We start from the raw sequence: 27,985 nt of genomic DNA on the forward strand, positions 1-27,985 counted from the left end.
ACCCACACAGGTGTCAGCCAATGCCTGGGAAAGGTGAGCGCCTGGGAGACATAACAAGGAGGAGGAGGATGAGAAACCATATAGTACGGGCCACGCTGCCCAAAACATAGATAAACCCCGTTAATAACATTACCTTAGAAAGCCTGGAGGTATAAAGGAGAAGCGCTGCTGCAGGGCGATATACTCGCAGGAGAGGTAGCGCTGTAAAGCAGAGTAAAGGCAGGGAGTAGGTAATGAGGCTATGAGAAATCCCCAAGGGGACGAGCGCTGCTGAAAAGGGGGGCGCTATTGTTACCTGTAATCTCCAGAGGAACGGCGCCGCGCTGCTGGGGTAAAGACACTCCCGGGACCGCTGAGAGACAGCAGTACTTCCGGGTTTAAGAGCGCTGGAGGTGGGTCACGTGACCCGCCTCATCATAGAGGACACATGACCGGCGAAGCCGCGCATGCGCAGAAAAGGCTCCAGGATAGAAGGCTGAAGCTTTAGAAGTGTCCGGAGCCTGTGGCGCCTGCGCATGGGTACCAGGAACCCCCGAGACTGCGTCTGCGCAAATGGGGGCTATAAGCAAAGTGAGCCGCATGACTGAACGGGCTGCATAGTGTCTAAACTATAATAAAGGTGGCTAGGACTAATCTGTTGGCAAGGATGAGTGCAAGCGCTAGAGGAACTACAGTGTGGCATAAAAGACCTTGCAACTCTATACTGGGCCCTAACTGGTGGTCACACAGGTGTGATATAGAGATGATGTTAACACTCCATATCAAAAGGCATTGTGCAGAGATACTGTACCATATGGGGTGAGACCAGTGCTCGGTGCGTGAGCTGATATTAACGGTTCTGTGGGGGAACAAAGAGAAAACATAAAGCAGTTAAAACCAAGTCTACTAGTCAGTCAAGGTCAATATACATCACAACATGATATTAACATGCACAGTATATTACAAAAAAGCTGAAACGTCATAGTCCCTATTTAATCCCTTTGGTTCTAGGGTCTGTAATGTGTAAATCCAGTATGCTTCCCTTCTTTTGAGCATGGTGATGCGGTTTTGGCCCCTTCTAGGGATGTCTATCTGTTCTAGAACCTGGAACCGGAGTTGGGAAATGTTATGGTTCTTCTCGGAAAAATGATATGGGAGGGGGAGGTGCGTCTTGTTGCATCGAATGGTGGATTTATGTTGGGCAAACCTATCCCTCACTGTTTGTGTAGTTTCGCCCACATAAGCCAAGCCGCAACTTCCTGAGTGCCAAGTAATTTATTTCTGATATATTATTGCCTTAACCCCTTCATGACCCAGCCTATTTTGACCTTAAAGACCTTGCCATTTTTTGCAATTCTGACCAGTGTCCCTTTATGAGGTAATAACTCGGGAACGCTTCAACGGATCCTAGCGATTCTGAGACTGTTTTCTCGTGACATATTGGGCTTCATGTTAGTGGTAAATTTAGGTCAATAAATTCTGTGTTTATTTGTGATAAAAACGGAAATTTGGCGAAAATTTTGAAAATTTTGCAATTTTCACATTTTGAATTTTTATTTTGTTAAACCAGAGAGTTATGTGACACAAAATAGTTAATAAATAACATTTCCCACACATCTAAATTACATCAGCATAATTTTGGAAACAAAATTTTTTTTTTGCTAGGAAGTTATAAGGGTTAAAATTTGACCAGCGATTTCTCATTTTTACAACGAAATTTACAAAACCATTTTTTTTAGGGACCACCTCACATTTGAAGTCAGTTTGAGGTGTCTATATTGCTGAAAATACCCAAAAGTGACACCATTCTAAAAACTGCACCCCTCAAGGTACTCAAAACCACATTCAAGAAGTTTATTAACCCTTCAGGTGCTTCACAGCAGCAGAAGCAACATGGAAGGAAAAAATGAACATTTAACTTTTTAGTCACAAAAATGATTTTTGAGCAACAATTTTTTTATTTTCCCAATGGTAAAAGGAGAAACTGAACCACGTAAGTTGTTGTCCAATTTGTCCTGAGTACGCTGATACCTCATATGTAGGGGTAAACCACTGTCTGGGCGCACGGCAGGGCTTGGAAGGGAAGGAGCGCCATTTGACTTTTTGAATGAAAAATTGGCTGCACTCTTTAGCGGACACCATGTCACATTTGGAGAGCCCCCGTGTGCCTAAAAATTGGAGCTCCCCCACAAGTGACCCCATTTTGGAAACTAGACGCACCAAGGAACTTATCTAGATGCATAGTGAGCACTTTAAACCCCAGGTGCTTCACAAATTGATCCGTAAAAATGAAAAAGTACTTTTTTTTCACAAAAAAATTCTTTTAGCCTCAATTTTTTCATTTTCACATGAGCAACAGGATAAAATTGATCCTAAAATTTGTTGGGCAATTTCTCCTGAGTACACCGATACCTCACATGTGGGGGTAAACCACTGTTTGGGCACATGGTAAGGCTCGGGAGGGAAGGAGCGCCATTTGACTTTTTGAATGAAAAATTATCTCCATCGTTAGCGGACACCATGTCGCATTTGGAGAGACCCTGTGTGCCTAAACATTGGAGCTCCCCCACAAGTGACCCCATTTTGGAAACTGGACCCCCCAAGGAACTTATCTAGATGCCTAGTGAGCACTTTAAACCCTCAGGTGCTTCACAAATTGATCCGTAAAAATGAAAAAGTACTTTTTTTTTCACAAAAAATTTATTTTCGCCTCAATTTTTTCATTTTCCCATGGGCAATAGGATTAAATAGATCCTAAAATTTGTTGGGCAATTTCTCCCGAGTACGCCGATACCTCACATGTGGGGGTAAACCACTGTTTGGGCACACGGCAGGGCTCGGAAGGGAAAGCGCGCCTTTTGACTTTTTGAATGGAAAATTAGCTCCAATTGTTAGCGGACACCATGTTGCGTTTGGAGAGCCCCTGTGTGCCTATGCATTGGAGCTCCCCCACAAATGACCCCATTTTGGAAACTAAACCCCCCCAAGGAACTTATCTAGATACATACTGAGCACTTTAAACCCCCAGGTGCTTCACAGAAGTTTATAACGCAGAGCCATGAAAATAAAAAATAATTTTTCTTTCCTCAAAAATGATTTTTTAGCCTGGAATTTCCTATTTTGCCAACGGTAATAGGAGAAATTGGACCACAAATTTTGTTGTACAGTTTGTTCTGAGTACGCAGATACCCCATATGTGGGGGTAAACCACTGTTTGGGCGCACGGCAGGGCTCAGAAGGGAAGGCACGCCATTTGGCTTTTTAAATGGAAAATTAGTTCCAATCATTAGCGGACACCATGTCGCGATTGGAGAGCACCTGTGTGCCTAAACATTGGAGATCCTCCACAAATGACCACATTTTGGAAACTAGACCCCCAAAGGAACTAATCTAGATGTGTGGTGAGCACTTTGAACCCTCAAGTGCTTCACAGAAGTTTATAACGCAGAGCCATGAAAAAAAAAAAATTCTTTTCTCAAAAATGATTTTTTAGCCCGCAATTTTTTTATTTTCCCGAGGGTAACAGGAGAAATTTGACCCAAAAGTTGTTGTCCAGTTTCTCCTGAGTACGCTGATACCCCATATGTGGGGGTAAACCACTGTTTGGGCACATGCTGGGGCTCGGAAGTGAAGTAGTGACGTTTTGAAATGCAGACTTTGATGGAATGCTCTGCGGGCGTCACGTTGCGTTTGCAGAGCCCCTGATGTGGCTGAACAGTAGAAACCCCCCACAAGTGACCCCATTTTGGAAACTAGACCCCGAAAGGAACTTATCTAGATGTGAGGTGAGCACTTTGAACCCCCAAGTGCTTCACAGAAGTTTATAACACAGAGCCATGAAAATAATAAATATGTTTTCTTTCCTCAAAAATAATTTTTTAGCCCAGAATTTTTAAATTTTCCCAAGGGTAACAGGAGAAATTTGACCCCAATATTTGTTGTCCAGTTTCTCCTGAGTACGGTGATACCCCATATGTGGGGGTAAACTACTGTTTGGGCACATGCCGGGGCTCGGAAGTGAAGTAGTGACGTTTTGAAATGCAGACTTTGATGGAATGCTCTGCGGGCATCACGTTGCGTTTGCATAGCCCCTGATGTGGCTAAACAGTAGAAACCCCCCACACGTGACCCTATTTTGGAAACTAGACCCCGAAAGGAACTTATCTAGATGTGTGGTGAGCACTTTGAACCCCCAAGTGCTTCACAGAAGTTTATAACGCAGAGCCGTGAAAATAATAAATACGTTTTCTTTCCTCAAAAATAATTTTTTAGCCCAGAATTTTTTATTTTCCCAAGGGTTACAGGAGAAATTGGACATCAAAAGTTGTTGTCCAGTTTCTGTTTGGGCACAGGTCGGGGCTCAGAAGGGAAGTAGTGACTTTTGAAATGCAAACTTTGATGGAATGGTCTGCGGACATCACATTGCGTTTGCAGAGCTCCTGGTGTGCCTAAACAGTAGAAACCCCCCACAAGTGACCCCATTTTGCAAACTAGACCCCCCAAGGAACTTATCTAGATATGTGGTGAGCACTTTGAACCCCCAAATGCTTCACAGACATTTACAACGTAGAGCCGTGAAAATAAAAAATCATTTTTCTTTCCTCAAAAATGATGTTTTAGCAAGCATTTTTTTATTTTCACAAGGGTAACAGTTCTCCTTTTAGTAATTGTTGCGCAGTTTATCCTGAGTATGCTGGTACCCCATATGTGGGGGTAAACCACTGTTTGGGCACACGTCGGGGCTCGAAGTGAGGGAGCACCATTTGACTTTTTGAATACAAGATTGGCTGGAATCAATGGTGGCGCCATGTTGCGTTTGGAGACCCCCTGATGTGCCTAAACAGTGGAAACCCCTCAATTCTACCTCTAACACTAACCCCCCCACACCCCTAACTCTAATCCCAACTGTAGCCATAACCCTAATCACAACCCTAACCCCAACACACCCCTAACCCTAACCACAACCCTAATTCCAACCCAACCCTAACCCTAAGGCTATGTGCCCACGTTGCGGATTCGTGTGAGATTTTTCAGCATCATTTTTGAAAAATCCGCAGGTAAAAGGCACTGCGTTTTACCTGCGGATTTACCGTGGATTTCCAGTGTTTTTTGTGCGGATTTCACTTGCGGAATCCGCACAAAGAATTGACATGCTGCGGAAAATACAACGCAGTGTTTCCGCGCGGTATTTTCCGCACCATGGGCACAGCGGATTTGGTTTTCCATGGTACTGTAAACCTGATGGAACACTGCTGCGAATCCGCAGCGGCCAATCCGCTGCGGATCCGCAGCCAAATCCGCACTGTGTGCACATAGCCTAATTCTAAAGGTATGTGCACACGCTGCGGAAAACGCTGCGGATCCGCAGCAGTTTCCCATGAGTTTACAGTTCAATGTAAACCTATGGGAAACAAAAATCGCTGTACACATGCTGCAGAAAAACTACACGGAAACGCAGCGGTTTACATTCCGCAGCATGTCACTTCTTTCTGCGGATTCCGCAGCGGTTTTACAACTGCTCCAATAGAAAATCGCAGTTGTAAAACCGCAGTGAAATGTGCAGAAAAACCGCGGTAAATCCGCGATAAATCCACAGCGGTTTAGCACTGCGGATTTATGAAATCCGCTGCGGAAAAATCTGCAGAGGACCAGAATACGTGTGCACATTCCTAACCCTAACCCTACCCCTAACCCTACCCCTACCCCTAACCCTACCCCTAACCCTACCCCTAACCCTACCCCTAACCCTAACCCTACCCCTACCCCTAACCCTACCCCTACCCCTAACCCTACCCCTACCCCTAACTCTAACCCTAACCCTACCCCTAACCCTACCCCTAACCCTTCCCCTAACAGTTAATTACAGTTAACCCTTTCACCCGGCCTGCAGGAACGCGATTCTGCCATGATGCATACGCTGCGTCATGGGTCGGAATGGCACCGACTTTCATGATGCAGCGTATGCGTCAAAGGACGGGAAGGGGTTAAACACCCTTTTTTCCATCCATATGCCTACTCTCCTTATCTGCATAGGCTAGTTGTGCTGCCTCTTACTGGATGCCTCTGTTTATGCTTACTTTTAGTTTTCCAATTGCAGTTTCTGATTTATATACCTTATTTGGCTATTTGTCCTGGCATTCACAATCCTAGGAAGTTCTTCCTCCTCCTTCTGTGATTTGATTTGAGCTCTGCCTCAGTAGCATCTATCGCATTATCCACAGGTATGTACAATATATATTTACATATATATGCTACATATTTATACAATAATTTTTTATCGATATCTCTGTATTATATTATTTAGCTACATTATCATGTTGCTGATTGAAATCTTATCAAAATTATGCATTTTAGGTATTTACGTCTGGGAAGCCTCTGTGTATATTGTTTATTGTTTTTTGTATTTTCTGTTTGCTCTGCTTTTCTGCTGTCCAATAAAATTATACACTTTTTGCATATTGGAATGTGCACATTTTTACAGGTAGCCTTTTCTCTTTCCTATTCTATATTATGTTTACTACCTGATGTAGCACATCCATTAATATATGTACAACTTTTTTATCTATACAATTTTTCGTTGTGTGCCCTTTTCTATGTATACCTGTTTTTCAGCTTTTCTCAGCAGGTATTGTGCCAGTCGCACAACTGATAGATAAAGATACTCTATTTATTTAACCAATTGAAAATTAGTATTTTTTTACATCGCCTTGCTGACACACGGCAACAGCAGAGTAAGAAAAATTATTGTCACTGGTAAATCTTGATGTTTGCGTATCTCTGCATGGATTGCACCAGTTGCACAACTGCTAGATAAAGATACACTATTTATTAAACAATCGAAAATGCAGGCTAAGGAATATTATTGCCATTGGTAAATGTATATGTTTGTGTATCTCTGTATGGAATGTGCCAGTTGCACAACTGCTACGTAAAGATACGCTATGTTAGGCGCCGGGATTCTCCCACTGCATGTGGTAGATCCCAAGCCTTGTCTGTCTCCATGGTCTCTCATTCTGCTTCGGCCACAGTGGGAGCTGCTCAGCAAAGACGTCAGTCTCAGCATCTTGCCCAGACTCATGCTGTTCGCTGGGTTACTGCGGGCTCTAAAGTCAAAGCTATAGTAACTAGCAGTAGTCAGCAGTGATCAGACCTTCCAGAGGCTAGGTCCAGAAATCTCCCTGCTGAGAATGCGCATGAGGTGGTGACTAGGGTTGAGCGACTTTTGTTTTTATAGGATTGGGTCGGATTTCACGAAACCCGACTTTTTCAAAAGTCGGGTCGAGTGAAATCGGCCGATCCTATAGAAAAGTCGGGGTCGGGGTCGGCCGAAACACGAAGCCCAATGCAGTGCATTGGGTTTCTAATGGTTCCCAGGGTCTGAAGGAAAGGAAACTCTCCTTCAGGCCCTGCGATCCATATTAATGTGTAAAATAAAGAATAAAAATAAAAAATATTGCTATACTCACCCTCGGACGCACCCTGGTTGTAACCGGGAGCCTTCCTTCCTAAGAATCAGCGCTTGTAGGACCTTTCGATGACGTCACGGCTTCTGATTGGTTGCGTGAGTGATCACATGGGCGTCACGCGACCAATCAGATGCCGTGACGTCATCGAAAGGTCCTTCAAGCACTGATTCTTAGGAAGGAAGGCTGCGGGTTACAACCAGTGCGCGTCCGAGGGTGAGTATATACCTATTAGGAATATACTCACCCTCGGACGCGCCCTGGTTGTAACCCGCAGCCTTCCTTCCTAAGAATCAGCGCTTGAAGGACCTTTCGATGACGTCACGGCTTCTGATTGGTCGCGTGAGCGGTCACATGGGCGTCACGCAACCAATCAGAAGCCGTGACGTCATCGAAAGGTCCTTAAAGCGCTGATTCTTAGGAAGGAAGGCTCCCGGTTACAACCAGGGCGCGTCCGAGGGTGAGTATAGCAATATTTTTTATTTTTATTCTTTATTTTACACTTAAATCTGAATTCCGATACCAATTCCCGATATCTTAAACATATCGGGAATCGGTATCGGAATTCCGATTCCAGATTCAGAAGATCGCCGACTTCATGGCCGACCACACACAGGGGTCGGGTCGGGTTTCATGAAACCCGACTTTGCCAAAAGTCGGCGACTTCTGAAAATGGCTGACCCGTTTCGCTCAACCCTAGTGGTGACCTCACATTGAAGATCATTTATACCTTATGAGTGTGTGAACATAAAGTTAGTGTAGATTTATCTGCATATTCTCAGGGCAGGCGCATAGCCTTTAGAATTCCGGCACCTCTTGAGAGGAGTTTGTGTGGATGCACATGCTGCGTTTGTGTCCACTACCTGTTCCCTTGCCCCTTTGAGGGTTGTGTTCTCCTGTTAGATTAACAGGGATCGTGTTTAACACTATACCTGCTCTGTTAATGTATGCGACTGACACAGCTCTACTGCATAGCATCTTTTCTGTTACTGTGTGCGACTGACATAGCCTCTTGTACTATACGCTGAGTGACATTTAACTCAGCGTGAGCTAGCTATCGCTGTGTGTTGCACCATTGTTCACATTAGCTGTAGTTTTTCATCTCTGCATAGTGGACCCCGTGTTGTGATCGCACTTCATCATTATTTATATTTAGTGCGATCCACCAACCCTAACAGTATCTTAGCGCAAGGGTCTGGCTAGTAATGGCGGATGAGCAGCAGCTTCCATGGAATATCCAGCAGCTGGAGGGAAGGTTGTCTGGTTTAGAGCGGGCAGCTTCAGTTGTGGATCTGTCTGCAGTCCTGACACAGGCAGCCAGTGAAGCCACTACTAGGGTTTCAGTTTTGACTCCTGTTCCATTTAACCACACTTTCCACTCCCCAATAAGATTTTTGTGTATAGCAAGTCTTGCAGGGGATTCGTGACTCAATGCTCAATCCAGCTGGAGCTACTGAGTTCAAGTTTCTCGTCTGAACGGGCCAAAGTGGGTTTTGTGGTGTCCCTTTTGATGGACAGGGCGTTGGAGTGGGCTACGCCACTGTTGGAGCGTAAGGACCTGGTGGTTCAGAGCGCCTCTCATTTTTTGAGCGCTATAAACCAGGTTTTTCTTGGACCCCAGGTTACCCATGAAGCTGCACTCCAACTCCTGGCGTTGACTCAGCCAGTTTTCTATCCTGTTCTAGACAATAGCTTCTGAGCTGAAGGGGCTAGATAACGTCTTGATCTCAGTGTTTTGGAGGGATCTTGCAGACCATGTTAAGGATGCCTTGGCCACCCAGGTGATCCCAACTACACTGGAGGATTTAATATCCATATTTACTAGTATCAATATTTGGTATGCTGAATGAAAATTGGAGTGAACCCATTGTAGTCAAAGGATTCAATTAGCACCAAATTTTTCCAATCCTTTGGGGTCTCTGATTCAGATGTACGAACTGGTGAAGCCCATGGTGGGTTATCGGGGGGAAGCTAAATCCCACTCCATACATTCTCCACCAATTTGTTTTGGTTGTGGGCAGGTGGGTCATTGCACCAATAGGTGTCCCAGGCATCAGAAAGAAAGGTCGTCCATTGTGGCCATTGGAGGGGGCTCTCTAGATTAGTCGGACGTGTCCTCCAAACTAACCTTTAAGGTGACACTGTCCTATGAATCACTCACACACACTACAGAGGCTTGTGTGGATTCTGGGGATGAGGGTAATCTTATGTCTTCCGCCTTTGCTCTTCGGCATGGGCCTTGGTGGTGCTTTTCATGAAGCATGTTTTCACCTTCATGGGATGCCTGACAAGATTGTCAGCAATCGGGGTCTCAAGTTCAAATCTCGGTTCTGGAGGGAGCTTTGTCAGCTTCTCAGTATAGAGGTCAATCTCTATTCAGCTTACCATCTCGAGACGAATGGGCTGGTGGAGAGGGCCAACCAGACTCTTATCACGTACCTATGGCATTTTGTATCAGTCAGGCATAGTGACTGGGCATCTTTTCTGCCCTGGGCAGAGTTTGCATTAATTAACTCCACCTCTGACTCCACTGGGCAGATGCCGTTCCTCCTTAATTGCGGCCAGCCTCCGCGTGTACCTGTGACCATGCCCACCTCATCCTCTGATCCTAGGGAGGTGGATTGGGCAGTGGAGGCACATGACAACTTAAATCGCATGCAGGATGCTGCTAAGGCTTCTAAGGAGAGGATGAGGGTCTCCACTGACATGCATCACCATCCCACTCTGGTTTTTGCCCCTGGCGATTTAGTGTGGCTTTCTGCTTGTAACATCAGGCTGCGTGTAGAGTTTATTAAATTTGCTCCCCGATACCTAGATCCTTTCAAGATTATGGAACGGGTGAATCCTGTGATATATTGTCTCAGCCTTCCTCCACATCTGAACATCGCTGACAACTTCCATGTTTCTCTATTGAAACACATATACATGACCCAATCGTACGGGACTCCTGTCAGGAGATTGGGTACGTCCTTGGACGATTTCAAGGTCAATGCCATTGTCGGGTCCAAAGTGGTGCATGGCAAAAACTTTATTTTTGGCGGACTGGAAGGGTCATGGAGTATAGGACGTTGGAGCTGATTGAGCACATTTGTGTCCCTCAGCTCATTGCAGCTTTTGAGCATGACAAACATCACTGGGAGAGGGGCCTAGTGGGGGTAATGTTTGGTGCTGGGATTCTCCCACTGCACGAGGTAGATAACAAGCCTTGTCTGCCTCTGGGGTCTCCAATTCTGCTATGGCCGCAGTGGGAGCTGCTCAGCAAAGACGTTGGTCCCAGCATTTTGCCCAGACTCGTGCTGTTCGCTTGGTTACTCTGGGCTCTGCAGCCAAAGCTATAGTAATTAGCAGTAGGCAGCAGTGAACAGGCCTTGCAGAGGCAAAGTCCAGAAATCTCCCTATTGAGCATGCTCGTGAGGTAGTGACCTCACATTGGTGGTCGGTCGTCAGCTGCTCAGGTGATGTGGCAGTTCGGGATTGGTCCATGAGGAAGGTCCTGTCTGACTGGACTTGAACAGGAATGTATAAAAGGTTTCCTGGAGCACACGCTGGCATGCTAAGATCATTTGTACCTTATGAGTGTGTGAACTTAATGGTAGTTTTGACTTTTCTACGTGTGCTCAGGGCAGGCGTATGGTGTATAGCCTTTGGAATTCCGGGACCTCCGGAGAGGAGTTTGAGTGAATTCAGGGCAGGCATGTAGCCTTTAAAATTCTGACACCTCCGGAGAGGAGTTTGTGTGTGTGTGTACACATGCTGCGTTTGTGTCCACTGTTCCCTTGCTCCTGTGAGTGTTGCGTTCTTCTGTGAGATTAACAGGGATCTTATTTAGTGCCATACCTGCTCTGTTACTGTGGCCTCTGTTCACACGGGACACATTACAGTTAGCACTGGGCAGCAGTCGCACTTCATCATTATTTCTATTTAGTGTGATCCACCAACCCTAAAATGCTATTAATTAAACCAATAGAAAATTAGTATTTTATTTAATTCACCTTGCTGACATACGGCAACAGGAGACAAAGAAAAATAATTGCCACTGGTAAATTGTGACATTTGAATATCTCTGTACGGATTGTGCCAGTTGCACAACGGCTAGATAAATATGCACTATTTATTAATCAAATTTAAAATTATGATTTTTATATTGCCTTGCGGTCATACAGCAACAGCAGACTCTGGAAAATTATTGCCACTGGTAAATTGTGACGTTTGCTTATCTCTGCACGGATTGAACCAGTTGCACAACTGCTAGACAAAGATACAGTATTTATTTGACCCATAGAAAACTAGTATTTTTTATATTGTCTTTTGACACATGGCAACAGCAGACTAAGGAAAATGATTGCTACTGTTAAATTGTGATGTTTGCATATTTCTGCATGGTTTGCGACAGTCGCACAACTGCTAGATAAAGAGACGCTATTTATTTAACCAATAGAATTTTTTTTATTTTTTTATATTGCCTGTATGAGACATGCCAACAGCAGACTCAGGGAAATTACTGGTAAGCAGTGACGTTTCCGTAGCTAAGTAGTTTTTCCGCCAGTCGCACAACTGCTAGATAAATATTAGCTTTTTCAGCAAATAGCTGAGAAATTTTATTTAGAAACTAGCTTTTAAAAAGTATGTTACTATAAGCTGGTACTGAGGAATATTATTTACATGTAAAAAAGGGTTTTTTTATTTGCTGGTAGACAGGAATATTATGTAGCTCCAAAAAAATGGTTTAGTATATGCTGGTACTAACTTATATTATTTGGCTCTAAAAGAGTTGCCTTTTATACTATGGTAGTGGATGAAAACCTGTCTATCTCTCCCTAATCCCACAGTCTGTTCCTAAAGTATACAACACAATGCAAACTAGCAGAGATCTGCAGCATGTACTTGCAATGATAATGTGATAACACCCAGGTGCCTGCCTTTTAATCTCCCTCGTATTAAATCTCTCCTTACGCTAATCTAAGCTAAATTAAACTTCACCCTCATGAGCTCTTAAAGGAGCTTTTTGGAATGACAAACTCTCCCTATATGCTTCTTTCACTCTCACTACGCTCACACTATGCTCTCCTATGCTTTTTACGGCTGTATTGAGGACATGATGGCGCCGGCAAAGATTAAACATTCCCTATGAAGCTGAAAGGCAAACCAATTGCAGCAATGCCACACCAAAGATGGTGCTGGCATTACTGTGATTGGCAAGCCAGCCCAGCATTTTCATTGGCTGCAAATAAAGTGCCAAACATGCTGGGCTGGTCACTCGAATATAGCGAGGTGAATACAAAATTACTTGGCGAGTAACGAATAGCCTGAATGGCATACTATTTGTGCATGTAATGAATAATGCCGAATGTATTCGCTCATCACTAATTATAGTCCCTTAGTACTTTGGGCAATAACAAAAGGTAAACCAATTACATCATCCGATATCGCTTAAAAAAATTGTCTATTGCATTCCGTTTTAAGATATTGCAAAAGGAAATAGTACATTCCTCCAGTAAATGATAGGCAATGCAAGGCTGGCTTGTTAAAAAAAAATATTTTTCAGTTGAAAACACACAAAATACTATTTATATTAGTTTACACATATATTATAATACATAATCAATATATATATATAATCAATAGCTGCTCCACAAATTTATCTCATTGCAAATATGTTTTTCAAAGTTCAATGAAAATTATTTCTGTTGATTAGGGAGTCATGAAAGGCTTGTAGCTGTTACTATTTGTGCTAGTAGTGCAGACATAATAGGCTGCCATGTGGGAGACAAATTAAGTAAACTCACAATGAGAAGAATTGGGTTATAGGGATTTCTAACATTAAGGCCTCATCCAGACAGTTAGTTTTTCTAAAGTATGAGAAAAATGGACCTAAAATTTTGATCAGACTTTGATAAGAATTTGATCATAGTTTGATCAGAATGTCATCAGTTTTTCGCATACGTGGAGAAAAAAATGGTTCTCCACTTTTTCCTCAATGACTGTACAGACCTCACTCGGATGTGATCCAAGTAGTATTGGATTTTTTAAAGGACCCATAGATTTGCATTACCAACTTTGATCCAACACTCAGATCAAAATCGGACATGTCTGTGAGTTGATTGGCTGCAGAAAACCCTTGACACAAAAATGACACATGAAATTTGAACATTAAAAACAGCATCACTGATGCAGGTGAGTATCCATTGTTTTTATCCCCTTCATGACCCAGCCTATTTTGACCTTAATGACCTGGCCATTTTTTGCTATTCTGACCAGTGTCCCTTTATGAGGTAATAACTCAAGAACGCTTCAACGGATCCTAGCGATTCTGAGATTGTTTTTTCGTGACATATTAAGCTTCATGTTAGTGATAAATTTAGGTCGATAATTTTTGCATTTATTTGTGAAAAAAAACGGAAATTTGGCAAAAAATTTTAAAATTTTTCAATTTTCATATTTTTAATTTTTATTCTGTTAAACCAGAGAGGTATGTGACACAAAATAGTTAATAAATAACATTTCCCACACGTCTACTTTACATCAGCATAATTTTGGAAACAAAATTTTTTTTTGCTAGGAAGTTACAAGGGTTAAAATTTGACCAGCAATTTCTCATTTTTACAGCAAAATTTACAAAACCATTTTTTTTAGGGACCACCTCACATTTGAAGTTACTTTGAGGGGTCTATATGGCTTAAAATACCCAAAAGTGACATCATTCTAAAAACTGCACCCCTAAAGGTGCTCAAAACCACATTCAAGAAGTTTATTAAACCTTCAGGTGTTTCACAGCAGCAGAAGCAACATGGAAGGAAAAAATTAACATTTAGTCACAAAAATGAAATTTTAGCAACAATTTTTTTATTTTCCCAAGGGTAAAAGGATAAACTGGACCCCGAAAGTTGTTGTACAATTTGTCCTGAATACGCCGATACCCCATATGTGGGGGGGGGGAAACATGGTTTGTGCGCACAACAGGGCTCGGAAGGGAAGGTGCGCCATTCTACTTTTTCAATGAAAAATTGGCTCCAATCTTTAGTGGACACCATGTCACATTTGGAGAGCCCCTGTGTGCCTAAAGATTAAAGCTCCCCCACACGTGACCCCATTTTGGAACCTAGATCCCCCAAGGGTCCGTAAAAATGAAAAAGTACTTTTTTTCACAAAAAAATTCTTTTAGCCTCAATTTTTTGGTTATCACATGGGTAACAGGATAAAATGGATCCTAAAATTTGTTGGGCAATTTCTCCTGAGTACATCAATACCTCATATGTGGGGGTAAACCACTGTTTCGGCACACGGCAAGGCTCGGAAGGGAAGGAGCGCAATTTGACTTTTTGAATGAAAAATTAGCTCCAGTTGTTAGCGTACACCATGTCGTGTTTGGAGAGCCCCTGTGTGCCTGAACATTGGAGCTCCTGCACAAGTGACCCCAATTTGGAAGCTAGACCCCCCAAGGAACTTATTTAGATGCATAGTGAGCACTTTGAACCCCCAGGTGCTTCACAAATTGATCCTTAAAAATGAAAAAGTACTTTTTTTCACCAAAAAATTCTTTAGCCTCAATTTTTTCATTTTCTCATGGGCTACAGGATGTATTGGATCATAAAATGTGTTGGGCAATTTCTCCTGAGTACACCGATACCTCACATGTGGGGATAAACCACTGTTTGGGCACACGGCAAGGCTCGGAAGGGAAGGAGCGCCATTTGACTTTTTGAATGAAAAATTAGCGCCAATCGTTATCGGTCACTATGTCGCATTTGGAGAGCCCCTATGTGCCTAAACATTTGAACTCCCCCACAAATGACACCATTTTGGAAACTAGACCCCCCAAGGAACTCATCTAGATGTGTAATGAGCACTTTGAACCCCCAAGTGCTTCACAGAAGTTTATAACGCAGAGCTATGAAAATAAAAAATCATTTTTCTTTCCTCAAAAATTATTTTTTAGCCCACAATTTTTTATTTTCACAAGGGTAACACGAGAAATTGGACCCCAAAAGTTGTTGTCCAGTTTGTCCTGTGTACGCTCATACCCCATATGTGGGGGTAAACCACTATTTGGGTGCATGGCAGAGCTCGGAAGGGAAATAGTGCTGTTTTGAAATGCAGACTTTAATGGAATGGTCTGCAGGCGTCACGTTACGTTTGCAGAGCCCCTGATGTGCCTAAACAGTAGAAACCCCCCACAATTGACCCCATTTTGGAAATTAGAGCCCCCAAAGAACTTATCTAGATGTGTGGTAAGCACTTTGAACCCCCAAGTACTTCACAGAAGTTTATAACGCAGAGCCTTGAAAATAAAAAAATCATTGTTCTGAGTACGCTGATACCCCATATGTGGGGGTAAACCACTGTTTGGGCGCATGGCATAGCTCGGAAGGGAAGTAGTGACTTTTTGAAATGCAGAAACCTGTTGTGAATTCTGTTATCGAACTCCCTCCTGTGGTCATGAATGGTACTTCGGCGAGTTCTGTTCATGGACTCCCTCTGGTGGCTGTGAGTGGAGTTGCTGGTTCTGAGGTTCCTTCCACAGGTGACCTAGGTTATTCTTGGGCTGGCTTCTCTATTTAACTCCACTCAGATCGTTATTCCTTGCCAGCTGTCAATGTTCCTGTACTGGTTCAGTTCGCTCTTGGATCTTTCTGGTGACCTGTGTCTTCCTGCAAGAAGCTAAGTCCCCGATTGTTATTTTCTGTTCATGGTTTTCTTGTCCAGCTTGCTTTCATGATTTTGCTTTGCTAGCTGGAAGCTCTGGGATGCAGAGTGGCACCTCCGCACCGTGAGTCGGTGCGGGGGTCTTTTTGCACACTCTGCGTGGTCTTTTGTAGTTTTTGTGCTGACCGCACAGATACCTTTCCTATCCTCTGTCTGTTTAGTTAGTCTGGCCTCCCTTTGCTAAAACCTGTTTCATTTTTGTGTTTGTGACTTTCATCTTAACTCACAGTTAATATTTGTGGGGGCTGCCTTTTCCTTTGGGGAAATTTCTCTGAGGCAAGGTAGGCTTTATTTTCTATCTCTAGGGCTAGCTAGTTCTTAGGCTGTGTCGAGGCATCTAGGCCATGTCAGGTACGCTCCACGGCTATTTCTAGTGTGTGTGATAGTATTAGGGTTTGCGGTCAGCAGAGTTTCCACTTCCCAGAGCTTGTCCTGTATCGGTTTAACCATCAGGTCATTTCGGGTGCTCCTAACCACCAGGTCCATAACAGTACAGCTGGCCAAAGTGTTAATACATCTCAATAGAGGGATAAGAGAAGTTCTGAGACCATTTTTTTTTCTTTGCAGTGTGTTTTGTCTTTCTTTTCCCCTAAATCTCTGGGTGGTTCTGGACACAGGTGTAGATATGGACATTCAAGGTCTGTCCTCTTGTGTGGATCATCTTACTGCAAGGGTACAAAGCATTCAAGATTTTGTAGTTCAGAATCCGATGTTAGAACCTAGAATTAAAAATTCCTGATTTGTTTTCTGGGGATAGATCTAAGTTTTTGAATTTCAAAAATAATTGTAAACTGTTTCTTGCTTTGAAACCCCGCTCCTCTGGTGATCCTGTTCAACAAGTGAAAATTATTATTTCTTTCTTGCGTGGCGACCCTCAAGACTGGGCATTTTCCCTTGCGCCAGGAGATCCTGCATTGCGTGATGTTGATGCGTTTTTTCTGGCGCTTGGATTGCTTTATGATGAACCTAATTCAGTGGATCAGGCAGAGAAAATCTTGCTGGCTTTGTGTCAGGGTCAGGATGAAGCGGAGGTATATTGTCAGAAATTTAGAAAGTGGTCTGTGTTTACTCAGTGGAATGAGTGTGCCCTGGCGGCAATTTTCAGAAAGCGTCTTTCGGAAACCCTTAAGGATACTAAGGTGGAATTTCCCATGCCTGCTGGTCTGAATGAGTCTATGTCCTTGACCATTCAGATCGATCGGCGTTTGCGTGAGCGCAAAGCTGTGCACCATTTGGCGGTACTCTCTGAGCATAGGCCTGAGCCCATGCAATGCGATAGGACTTTGACCAGAGCTGAACGGCAAGAACACAGACGTCAGAATGGGCTGTGTTTTTACTGTGGTGACTCCACTCATGCTATTGACAATTGTCCTAAGCGCACTAAGCGGTTCACTAGGTCTGCCACCATTGGTACTGTACAGTCTAAATTTCTTTTGTCCATTACTCTGATTTGCTCTTTGTTGTCCTATTCTGTTATGGCATTTGTGGATTCAGGCGCTGCCCTGAATTTGATGGACTTGATGGAGTTTACCAGGCGCTGTAGTTTTTTCTTGGAGCCCTTGCAGTATCCTATTCCATTGAGAGGAATTGATGCTACGCCTTTGGCCAAGAATAAGCTTCAGTACTGGACTCATTTGACCATGTGCATGGCTCCTGCACATCAGGAGGATATTCGCTTTTTGGTGTTGCATAATCTGCATGATGTGGTCGTTTTGGGGTTGCCATGGCTACAGGTTCACAACCCAGTATTGGATTGGAAATCAATGTCTGTGTCCAGCTGGGGTTGTCAAGGGGTACATGGTGATGTTCCATTGCTGTCAATTTCGTCTTCCACTCCTTCTGAAGTCCATGAGTTTTTGTCGGATTACCGGGATGTATTTGATGAGCCCAAATCCGGTGCCCTACCTCCTCATAGGGATTGTGATTGTGCTATTAATTTGATTCCTGGTAGTAAGTTTCCTAAGGGTCGACTGTTCAATTTATCTGTGCCAGAACACGCCGCTATGCGGACTTATATAAAGGAGTCCTTGGAGAAAGGGCATATTCGCCCGTCGTCATCACCGTTGGGAGCAGGGTTCTTTTTTGTGGCCAAGAAGGATGGTTCTTTGAGACCTTGTATTGATTACCGCCTTCTTAATAAGATCACGGTCAAATTTCAGTACCCTTTGCCGCTACTGTCTGATTTGTTTGCTCAGATTAAGGGGGCTAGTTGGTTCACCAAGATAGATCTCCGAGGGGTGTATAATCTTGTGCGTATTAAACAGGGCGATGAATGGAAAACAGCATTTAATACGCCAGAGGGCCATTTTGAGTACCTGGTGATGCCATTCGGGCTTTCTAATGCTCCATCTGTGTTTCAGTCCTTTATGCATGACATCTTCCGAAAGTACCTGGATAGATTCATGATTATATATTTGGATGATATTTTGGTCTTTTCGGATGATTGGGAGTCTCATGTGAAGCAGGTCAGAATGGTGTTCCAGGTCCTTCGTGCGAATTCTTTGTTTGTGAAGGGGTCTAAATGTCTCTTTTGGATTCAGAAGGTTTCATTTTTGGGTTTCATTTTTTTCCCCTTCTACTATCGAGATGGACCCTGTTAAAGTTCAGGCTATTTATGATTGGACTCAGCCTACATCTGTGAAGAGCCTGCAGAAGTTCCTGGGCTTTGCTAATTTTTACCGTCACTTCATCGCTAATTTTTCTAGTGTTGTTAAACCGTTGACTGATTTGACCAAGAAAGGTGGTGATGTGGTCAATTGGTCCTCTGCGGCCGTTGAGGCTTTTCAGGAGTTGAAGCGTCGTTTTTCTACTGCCCCTGTGTTGTGTCAGCCAGATGTTTCGCTCCTGTTTCAGGTCGAGGTTGATGCTTCTGAGATTGGAGCAGGGGCTGTTTTGTCTCAACGAAGTTCGGATGACTCGGTGATGAAACCATGTGCTTTCTTTTCTAGAAAGTTCTCGCCTGCTGAGTGCAATTATGATGTTGGCAATCGAGAGTTGTTGGCTATGAAGTGGGCATTCGAGGAGTGGCGTCATTGGCTTGAAGGAGCCAAGCATCGCGTGGTGGTCTTGACGGATCACAAGAATTTGACTTATCTCGAGCCTGCCAAACGGTTGAATCCTAGACAGGCTCGATGGTCGCTGTTTTTCTCCCGTTTCAATTTTGTGGTTTCATACCTTCCGGGCTCTAGGAATGTGAAGGCTGATGCCCTTTCAAGGAGCTTTGTGCCTGACTCTCCGGATGTTCCTGAGCCGGCTGGTATTCTCAAAGAGGGGGTAATTTTGTCTGCCATCTCCCCTGAATGCGGCGGGTGCTGCAGAAGTTTCAGGCTGAGAGACCTGACCGTTGTCCAGCGGAGAAACTGTTTGTCCCTGATAGATGGACTAGTAGAGTTATCTCTGAGGTTCATTGTTCGGTGTTAGCTGGTCATCCTGGAATCTTTGGTACCAGAGATTTGGTGGCTAGATCCTTTTGGTGGCCTTCCTTGTCACGGGATGTGCGTTCTTTTGTGCAGTCCTGTGGGATTTGTGCTCGGGCTAAGCCCTGCTGTTCTCGTACCAGTGGGTTGCTTTTGCCCTTGCCGGTCCCGAAGAGGCCCTGGACGCATATTTCCATGGATTTTATTTCAGATCTCCCTGTCTCTCATAGGATGTCGGTCATCTGGGTGGTTTGTGATCGCTTCTCTAAGATGGTCCATTTGGTACCCTTGTCTAAATTGCCTTCCTCCTCCAATTTGGTGCCATTGTTTTTCCAGCATGTGGTTCGTTTGCATGGCATTCCGGAGAACATAGTCTCGGACAGAGGTTCCCAGTTTGTTTCAAGGTTTTGGCGGTCCTTTTGTGCTAAGATGGCATTGATTTGTCTTTTTCTTCGGCTTTCCATCCTCAGACTAATGGCCAAACCGAACGAACCAATCAGACTTTGGAAACATATCTGAGATGTTTTGTCTCTGCTGATCAGGATGATTGGGTGTCCTTCTTGCCTTTGGCTGATTTCGCCCTTAATAATCGGGCCAGCTCGGCTACTTTGGTTTCGCCTTTTTTCTGTAATTCTGGTTTCCATCCTCGTTTTTCTTCAGGGCAGGTTGAGCCTTCGGACTGTCCTGGTGTAGATTCTGTGGTGGACAGGTTGCAGCAAATTTGGACTCACGTAGTGGACAATTTGACATTGTCCCAGGAGAAGGCTCAACGTTTCGCTAACCGCCGTCGCTGTGTTGGTCCCCGACTTCGTGTTGGGGATTTGTCAATGTTCCTGTACTGGTTCAGTTCGCTCTTGGATCTTTCTGGTGACCTGTCTCTTCCTGCAAGAAGCTAAGTCCCCGATTGTTATTTTCTGTTCATGGTTTTCTTGTCCAGCTTGCTTTCATGATTTTGCTTTGCTAGCTGGAAGCTCTGGGATGCAGAGTGGTACCTCCGCACCGTGAGTCGGTGCGGGGGTCTTTTTGTACACTCTGCGTGGTCTTTTGTAGTTTTTGTGCTGACCGCACAGATACCTTTCCTATCCTCTGTCTGTTTAGTTAGTCTGGCCTCCCTTTGCTAAAACCTGTTTCATTTCTGTGTTTGTGACTTTCATCTTAATTCACAGTTAATATTTGTGGGGGCTGCCTTTTCCTTTGGGGAAATTTCTCTGAGGCAAGGTAGGCTTTATTTTCTATCTCTAGGGCTAGCTAGTTCTTAGGCTGTGTCGAGGCATCTAGGCCATGTCAGGTACGCTCCACGGCTATTTCTAGTGTGTGTGATAGGATTAGGGATTGCGGTCAGCAGAGTTTCCACTTCCCAGAGCTTGTCCTGTATCGGTTTAACCATCAGGTCATTTCGGGTGCTCCTAACCACCAGGTCCATAACAGAAACCCCCCACAAGTGACCCCATTTTGGAAACTAGACCCACCAAAGAACTTATCTAGATGTGTAGTGAGCACTTTGAACCCCCAAGTACTTCACAAAAGTTTATAACGCAGAGCCATGAAAATAAAATAAAAAATTTTTTCCTCAAAAATGATTTTTTCAAAAGGGTACCACGAGAATCTGAACCTCAACAGTTGTCCAGTTTCTTCTGAATACGCTGATACCCAATATGTGGGGGTAAACCACTGTGTGGGCACACGTCAGGGCTCGGAAAGGAAGTAGTGACGTTTTGAAATGCAGACTTTGATGGAATGGTCTGCGGGCGTCACGTTGCATTTGCAGAGCCCCTGATGTACCTAAACAGTAGAAACACCCCAAAATTGACCCTATTTTGGAAACTAGACCCCCAAAGGAACTTTTTTAGATTTGTGGTGAGCACTTTGAACCCCCAAGTGCTTCGCAGAATTCTATAAAGCAGAGCCGTGAAAATAAAAAATCTTTTTTTCCCCACAAAAATAATTTTTTAGCCCCCATTTTTTTTATTTTTTCAGGGGTAACAGGAGAAATTAGACCCCAAAAATTGTTGTACAATTTTTCCTGAGTACGCTGATACCCCATATGTGGGGGTAAACCACTGTTTGGGCACAAGTCGGGGCTCGGAAGGGAGGGAGCACCATTTGACTATTTGAATGCACGATTGGCTGGAATCAATGGTGGTGCCATGTCGTGATTGGAGACTCCCTGGTGTGCCTAAACAGTGGAAACCCCTCAATTCTAACCCCAACACTAACCCCAACACACCCCTAACTCTAATCCCAACTCCAACCATAACCGTAATCACAACCCTAACCCCAACACACCCCTAACCCTAATCCCAACCCTAACCCTAATCCCAACCCTAACCCCAACACACAACCAACCCTAATCCCTACCCTAACCATAACCCTAACCACAAGCCTAACCCTAACCTCAACACACCCCTAACCCTAATCTAAACCCTAATTCCAACCCTAACCCTGATTCCAACCCTAACTCTAGTTCAGTTCCAGCCCCAACCCTAAGGCTATGTGCCCACGTTGTGGATTCGTGTGTGGATTTTTCCACACCGTTTTTGAAAAATCCGCAGGTAAAATGCACTGAGTTTTACTTGCGGATTTACTGCGCAGTTCCAGTGTTTTTTGTGCGGATTTCACCTGCGGATTCCTATTGAGGAGCAGGTGTCAATTCTTTGTGCGGATTCCGCAATGTTTTACATGTTGCGGAAAATATAACGCAGCGTTTCCGCGTGGTATTTTCAGCACCATGGGCACAGCGGATTTGGTTTTCCATAGGTTTATATGGTACTGTAAACTTGATGGAAAACTGCCATGAACCGCAGCCGACAATCCGCAGCCAAATCCGCACCGTGTGCACATAGCCTAATTCTAACCCTAATTGCAACACTAACCCTAGCCCTAACCCTAGCCCTAACCCTAGCTCAAGCCCTAACCCTAACCCTAACCCTAGCCCTAACCCTAACCCTAGTTCTAACCGTAACCCTAGTGGAAAAATAAAAATAAATATATTTTATTTATTTCATTATTTTTCCTACCTATGGGGGTGATAAGGGGGGGCTTTATTTACTATTTTTTTTATTTTGATCACTGTGATATAACCTATAACAGTGATCAAAATGTACCTGTAACGAATATGCCAGCCGGCCGACTCGGCGGGCGCACTGCACATGCGCCCGCCATTTTGGAAGATGGCGGCGCCCATCGAAGATGCCCGACGGAACTCCCGGGACTCCAGCGGTACAGGGGGTGGGATCGGACAGCGGGGGGAACCGGAAGGGAGAGGAGGGAAGAGGAAAGCAGCGGAGGGCAGCGGAGCACCAAACAGAGGGGAGCAAAGACTGACAGCGGTGACAGATCGCCGCTGTCAGTCGGTGGGGGGGTCAGATCGCGGTCTCCAGCCATGGCCGATGATATTGCAGCATCGGCCATGGCTGGATTGTAATATTTCACCAGTTTTCATAGGTGAAATATTTCAAATTGCTCTGATTGGCAGTTTCACTTTCAACAGCCAATCAGATCGATCGTAGCCATGGGGGGGTGAAGCCACCCCCTGGGCTGAAGTACCACTCCCCCTGTCCCTGCAGATTGGGTGAAATTGGAGTTAACCCTTTCACCCAATCTGCAGGGATGCGATCCCTCCATGACGACACATAGGCCTCACAGGTCGGATTGGCACCGACTTTCATGACGCCTACGTGGCGTCACAGGTCAGGAAGGGGTTATTCTAAATAGGGCCCTGAAGTGAATAACAGAAAAACCCTTTATACTCCAAGTAACAAAGCATTTATAAAGATACTAGCTGAAGAGCCCGGCATTGCCTGTGCATAGTAAATATCTGTGGTTAGTTATAGCACCTCACTTCTCTTATTTTCCTATCACGCCTCTCACTTTCCCCCTCACATCTTTCATTTTCTCCCTCACACCTCTCATTTTCCCCCTCACTCCTCTCATTCCCCCCTCACTCCTCTCATTCCCCCCTAACACTTGTCATTTCGACCTCACATCTGTCATTTTTCGATCTCTCCACTATTTTCCCTCACTCCTCTCATTTTGTACTCACATCTCTCTTTTTCACCTCTCACCTCTCATTTTCCCCTCAGTATATACAGTGGGGCAAAAAAGTATTTAGTCAGTCAGCAATAGTGCAAGTTCCACCACTTAAAAAGATGAGAGGCGTCTGTAATTTACATCATAGGTAGACCTCAACTATGGGAGACAAACTGAGAAAAAAAAATCCAGAAAATCACATTGTCTGTTTTTTTAACAATTTATTTGCATATTATGGTGGAAAATAAGTATTTGGTCAGAAACAAACAATCAAAATTTCTGGCTCTCACAGACCTGTAACTTCTTCTTTAAGAGTCTCCTCTTTCCTCCACTCATTACCTGTAGTAATGGCACCTGTTTAAACTTGTTATCAGTATAAAAAGACACCTGTGCACACCCTCAAACAGTCTGACTCCAAACTCCACTATGGTGAAGACCAAAGAGCTGTCAAAGGACACCAGAAACAAAATTGTAGCCCTGCACCAGGCTGGGAAGACTGAATCTGCAATAGCCAACCAGCTTGGAGTGAAGAAATCAACAGTGGGAGCAATAATTAGAAAATGGAAGACATACAAGACCACTGATAATCTCCCTCGATCTGGGGCTCCACGCAAAATCCCACCCCGTGGGGTCAGAATGATCACAAGAACGGTGAGCAAAAATCCGAGAACCACGCGGGGGGACCTAGTGAATGAACTGCAGAGAGCTGGGAACAATGTAACAAGGCCTACCATAAGTAACACACTATGCCACCATGGACTCAGATCCTGCAGTGCCAGACGTGTCCCACTGCTTAAGCCAGTACATGTCCGGGCCCGTCTGAAGTTTGCTAGAGAGCATTTGGATGATCCAGAGGAGTTTTGGGAGAATGTCCTATGGTCTGATGAAACCAAACTGGAACTGTTTGGTAGAAACACAACTTGTCGTGTTTGGAGGAAAAAGAATACTGAGTTGCATCCATCAAACACCATACCTACTGTAAAGCATGGTGGTGGAAACATCATGCTTTGGGGCTGTTTCTCTGCAAAGGGGCCAGGACGACTGATCCGGGTACATGAAAGAATGAATGGGGCCATGTATCGTGAGATTTTGAGTGCAAACCTCCTTCCATCAGCAAGGGCATTGAAGATGAAACGTGGCTGGGTCTTTCAACATGACAATGATCCAAAGCACACCGCCAGGGCAACGAAGGAGTGGCTTCGTAAGAAGCATTTCAAGGTCCTGGAGTGGCCTAGCCAGTCTCCAGATCTCAACCCTATAGAAAACCTTTGGAGGGAGTTGAAAGTCCGTGTTGCCAAGCGAAAAGCCAAAAACATCACTGCTCTAGAGGAGATCTGCATGGAGGAATGGGCCAACATACCAACAACAGTGTGTGGCAACCTTGTGAAGACTTACAGAAAACGGTTGACCTCTGTCATTGCCAACAAAGGATATATTACAAAGTATTGAGATTAAATTTTGTTTCTGACCAAATACTTATTTTCCACCATAATATGCAAATAAAATGTTAAAAAAACAGACAATGTGATTTTGTGGATTTTTTTTTCTCAGTTTGTCTCCCATAGTTGAGGTCTACCTATGATGTAAATTACAGACGCCTCTCATATTTTTAAGTGGTGGAACTTGCACTATTGCTGACTGACTAAATACTTTTTTGCCCCACTGTACATGTTCATCTTCTCATTTTTATATAGTATACACTTGTATGTCATCTCCTGTACATAATATATACCTGTATGTCATTGCCCCTGTATATACCTGTATGTCATCTCCCCTGTAAATAGTATATGCCTGCTGAATGTCGTCATTTCCTCCTGTATATTGTTTATACCTATGTGTCATCTCCTCCTGTATATAGTATATAACTGTATGTCATCTCTTCTGTATATAGTATATACGTGTGTCATCTCCTCCTGTCTAAAGTATATACCTGTATGTCATCTCCTGTATATAGTATATACCTGTATGTCATCTCCCCTGTATATACCTGTATGTCATCTCCCCTGTAAATAGTATATACCTGCTGTATGTCATCTCCTCCTGTACATTGTATATACCTTTGTGTCATCTCCTCCTGCATATAGTATATACCTATATGTCATCTATTCAGTATATAGCATATACCTGTAAGTCATCTCCTCCTGTATGTAGTATATACATGTGTGTCATCTGCTTCTGTATGTAGTATATACATGTGTGTCATCTCCCCTGTATATAGTATGTACCTGTATGTCATCTCCTCCTGTATTAGACCTCATTCACACGTTATTTGGTCAGTATTTTTACCTCAGTATTTGTATGCTAAATTGGCAGGATGCTAAATCCCCAGCAAACAGGAAGCCCTCCCCCTTGGCAGTATATATTAGCTCACACATACACATAATAGTCAGGTCATGTGACTGACAGCTGCCGTATTTCCCATATGGTACATTTGTTGCTCTTGTAGTTTGTCTGCTTATTAATCAGATTTTTATTTTTGAAGGATAATACCAGACCTGTGTATGTTTTAGGGCGAGTTTCATGTGTCAAGTTGTGTGTGTTGACTTGACTGTGGCGACATGCATGTAGCGACTTTTGTGAGATGAGTTTTGTGTGGCGACATGCATGTAGCAACTTTTTGTGTGTCGATTTGCATGTGACAGGTTAGTGTAGCAAGTTGTGTGCAGCAAGTTTTGCGCGTGGCGAGTTTTATGTGTGGTGCGTTTTGAGTATGTGCAAGTTTTGTGTGAGTCAACTTTTGCATGTGTTGCAACTTTTGTGCATGTGACAATTTTTCCGCATGTGCAAGTTTTTCGTGTGGCGAGTTTTCCATGAGGTGAGTTTTGCACGTGTGGCTAGTTTTGCGTGAGCCTAGTTTTGCATGTGGCGAATTTTGCATGGGGTGAATTTTGCACGTGTCGAGTTTTGAGCGGCGACTTTTGTGTTTCGACTTTTATGTGGCGAGGTTGGTGTGTGTGTGGTGAAATGTGTGCTGAGGGTCGTATATGTGTTCAAGCACGTGGTAGTGTTTGGTGCATTTTGTGTGTGTGTTCATATCCCTGTGTGATGAGTATCCCATGTCGGGGCCCCACCTTAGTAACTGTATGGTATATACTCTTTGGCGCCATCGCTCTCATTCTTTAAGTCCCCCTTGTTCATATCTGGCAGCTGTCAATTTACCTCCAACACTTTTCATTTCACTTTTTCTCCATTGTGTAGATATGGGCAAAATTATTTGGTGAATTGGAACGCGCAGGGTTAAAATTTTGCCTCACAACATAGCCTATGATGCTCTCGGGGTCCAGACGTGTGACTGTGCAAAACACACACACACACATTCAGCTTTATATATTAGATAACTTTTATTAATAAAGAGTGGGTACGCATTTTGGAACAAAATTGGTATCTTATTCAGTTCTTAGACTGAGCTATTAATTGGATTTTAAAATGCACAGCTATTCTCTATAATAGAAAAACATCATAATCTAATAGAAACCAGCAAGACGTAAGCCTGTTTTAACCATAAAGTGGTTAATATATATCTGAACAAAAGCAACAAAAAATTGTATACTTTAAAGTGGCGGTCCGATACGTAAAATGCCTTTTACAAATATTTATTTTTACACGATGAACACTTTTGCTTTATATTGAACTACCCTTCTCTTCTTCCTATATAGGTCATGCTTCACAGGAAGTGAAAACAAATTTAAGATTTAGCTCTACAAGGAGAAATGTAAGATCTGGTCTTTTATAATAAAACAAATTAAAAGAATTGTTTAGGGTGTAGAAATAGGTTGTTATAAAGTTATTTTACATATAGGATCGCCCTTTTAATAATTGTCTATCTTAATGAACATATTTGTTTTGGCAAGATTTTTGATGCTTTGTTGTTTCTTAAGTAATTTCCTGATAGAGCGCTTATCCAACTTTGATAATATAGTGCTCAGTAGCATCAATATTCAAGTAAACATTTTTTATTTTATTTTTTCGTATTACAATCCATATTAAATAAATAAAGAGAAAAATTAAATCTTACAATTTTCATAATGGCCACAAATGCATTTTAGACCCATTCTTCTTGTTTTTAAAGCAAATTTTACAGAAATCTAATTTTCATCAGCGGCAGCACTACAATGACAGGTAACACCTCTATAAACAGCTGATAACACAGTATCCTCACACAATATTTGATGTCATAGCTTGTTCTGCTCACCCTCCTTTTATGTTGATCTGCATTATATGCTTCAATACAAACAATAATGGGGCCAATTAATTAAAACTGGTGTTTCATACCCCAATCGTATTGAATGTCTCACTGTAATATGATGAAAAGTATTAATTTACAGGCACATCACAGGAATTTAATTTGATGCATGTTTTTTTATGGCCTACACCTCTGTTGCACCTCTGCAAAAT

The 27,985-nt window shown here is 43.5% G+C and overlaps 1 long non-coding RNA gene across 1 annotated transcript in view; it reads right to left on the reverse strand.

The window, feature by feature from the left end:
• Nucleotides 1–717: 717 nt before the first annotated feature.
• The window catches only part of LOC138672210 (uncharacterized), a 150,771-nt gene continuing 123,503 nt past the window's right edge, over nucleotides 718–27,985 (reverse strand). The window contains exon 3 of the long non-coding RNA XR_011319641.1: nucleotides 718–838. This is a non-coding gene — a long non-coding RNA (uncharacterized lncRNA). The remainder of the gene's footprint in view (nucleotides 839–27,985) is intronic.

This window comes from Ranitomeya imitator, chromosome 3 (genome assembly GCF_032444005.1).
Source record: "Ranitomeya imitator isolate aRanImi1 chromosome 3, aRanImi1.pri, whole genome shotgun sequence".
Lineage (NCBI taxonomy): Eukaryota > Metazoa > Chordata > Amphibia > Anura > Dendrobatidae > Ranitomeya > Ranitomeya imitator.